Source organism: Ursus maritimus (assembly GCF_017311325.1).
Source record: "Ursus maritimus isolate PB19 chromosome X unlocalized genomic scaffold, ASM1731132v1 scaffold_X1, whole genome shotgun sequence".
Lineage (NCBI taxonomy): Eukaryota > Metazoa > Chordata > Mammalia > Carnivora > Ursidae > Ursus > Ursus maritimus.
Window position 1 is genome coordinate 84,332,524 of NW_024423319.1, and position 752 is coordinate 84,333,275.

Sequence of the window (752 nt, forward strand, 5' to 3'; positions counted from 1 at the left end):
TTCTCTATTGTTTTCTTATCTTCAATTTAATTGATTTCTACTCTTCATTATGTTTTAAAGAATTTTTAAAAAAAAGATTTTATTTATTTGTTGGAGAAAGAGAGAGAAAACAGAGGCAGAGGGAGCGGGAGAAGCAGACTCCCCGCTAGCAGAGAGCCCGACACTGGGCTGGACTCCAGGACCCCGGGATCCTGACCTGAGCCGAAGGCAGACGCTTAACCGACTGAGCCACCCAGGCGCCCCTCTTATCTTTATTGTTTCTCTCCTTCTACTTATTTTGAGTTCATTTTATTTTGCGCTTCTTTTTCTAGTGTCTCGAGGTGAGAGCTTTCGTGATTGATTCGAGACCTTTCCTCTTTTCTGATGTGAGCCTTTAGTGTTCTAAATTCCCATGTCAGTACTGATTTAGCTACATTCCACAAATTTTGATGTTACATTTTCACTTTTGTCCAGTTCATTGTATTTTTTAAAATTTCTCATGAGAGTCCCTTTTTGACCTATAGATTAGTGAGAAATGTGTTGTTTCGTTTCCAAATGTTTGGAGATTTTCTTGTTGACTTTGTTACTAAATTTCTAGTTTGATTCCACGATGGTCAGGGAACGTACTCTGTATGATTTCAGTTCTTTTCCATTTGTTGAAGTTTGCTTTATGACCCAGAATATGAGCTATCTTTCTTGGAGAATGTTCCATGGGTATTTGAAAAGAATGTGAATTATGCTGTTATCGGGTGGAGTGTCCTATAAATTAGATC